This window comes from Camelina sativa, chromosome 9 (genome assembly GCF_000633955.1).
Source record: "Camelina sativa cultivar DH55 chromosome 9, Cs, whole genome shotgun sequence".
NCBI lineage: Eukaryota > Viridiplantae > Streptophyta > Magnoliopsida > Brassicales > Brassicaceae > Camelina > Camelina sativa.
The window spans coordinates 17,535,715-17,537,546 of NC_025693.1; positions in this window are offsets into that span (position 1 = coordinate 17,535,715).

Genomic DNA, 1,832 nt, shown 5'->3' on the forward strand with positions numbered 1-1,832 from the left:
ATACCTATGAGCACTTCATTGAAACTGTCAAAAGATGTTGATGGTAAGGATGTAGATGTCAAGCAATACAGAGGAATGATTGGGAGCTTACTATATCTTACAGCTAGTAGACCAGATTTGAGTTTTAGTGTGGGTATATGTGCAAGGTATCAGTCAAAACCAAAGCAGTCTCATCTTGAAGCAGTCAAGCGGATTATCAAGTATGTCAAAGGAACTGTTGATTTTGGGATTTGGTACTCTAAAGGTTCGAACAAAGGATTGGTTGGTTACTGTGATGCAGATTATGCAGGAAGTGTAACAGATCGAAAGAGTACAAGTGGAGGTTGTTTCTTTCTAGGCAACAATCTAATAGCCTGGTTGAGTAAGAAGCAAAACTCAGTGTCTTTATCTACAGCTGAATCAGAATATATAGCAATGGGGAGTTGTTGTACTCAATTATTGTGGATGAAGCAGATGTCAGCTGATTATGGTATGGATTCAGGGGAACTACAAGTATATTGTGATAACAAAAGTGCAATTGATATTTCTAAGAATCCAGTACAACACTCAAGAACCAAACACATTGATGTAAGACATCATTTTATCAGAGAACTGGTTGAGAGAAAGCAAGTTCAGATTGATCATGTTGATACTGAAGATAAGTTAGCAGATATATTCACAAAGGCTTTAGATTTTAATCGCTTTTCAATTTTACGAAATTCAATTGGAGTTTGTGAGATGTGAGTCTTTGTGGTACTGGTTCAAGAACAAGATCGAGAAGACATTGAGGTTAAGGATAATTAATTGGTTTAATTTGAGTGGATTATGTGATTTTTGATTATATTTTCAGAGTAAACCGGTTTAATCTTGGTTAAAATTTAAGAAGTTTGGCTCGAGATTTGTTTGGTTATGAAGCATTGGTTGTATCAATGGGGGGATAAATAATCAGATTTTTTATTTGGTTGAATCTTTGGTTGTATCGAAAAGAAAAAAAAAACTCGAGAAGATGGTGAGAGCAACTCGACGAGGGTTGGTGAGAGGAGGAAGGAGATCAACGGAAACTCGAGATGATGGTAGGTTTAGTCGACCTCAGCTGGTTGATGAATCGAGCAGTGATGAAGATCAATCTCACTTTGTCAATAAATCCGATGGTGATGCTCAAATCGATTCGGTAGAAGGTGAAGAGTCTTCAAAGAATGACCAATCGGACCCAACTGAGATAGGAGATGAAGAATCTTCAAAGAATGAATCGACGCAAGAAATTAGCGAAGAAGAAACCATTGGTAATGAGGAAATCGATTCTGATTCTGAGGAAATTCGTGTGGAAGAATCACTCAAGCGTCAAACAGCTAAACGGAAGATGAAGCAAGGATCTACGTCTGTTGCCAAGCGATCTAAATCTGCAAAAACAAAGGTGAAGAGTGTTAGAACAAAAGGAAAGTTTCGATCTGATGTTTTTGTGTCCAAGGAAGCTCAAGCAAGGTATGCAGACATTTTTTCTCGAGATGTTACAAAAGAAAGAGAACTGGATTTTTCTCTACAGGATAAACTTGGGATTGTTCATAAGATTATGGATCTAGGGTTGCATTTTGCGGTACAAGATTTGCCTGTCTTTAGTAAAGAAGTGGTTTGTGAGTTTTTTGCTAATCTGCCAAAAGAAAAAACTAGGAGTGAAATTCAAGTGTTTGTTAGAGGTAACTGGTATGAGTTTTCTCCTCGTGTTATCAATGAGGCACTTAATCTTGCACCATTGACTGAAGATGAGATGCTAGCAGATGCGGCTGTTGAAAAATTAAGTAAGAATGCACTTGCAAAAGTTCTGAGTGGTCGAGACAAGTTGCCATGGAATCAGT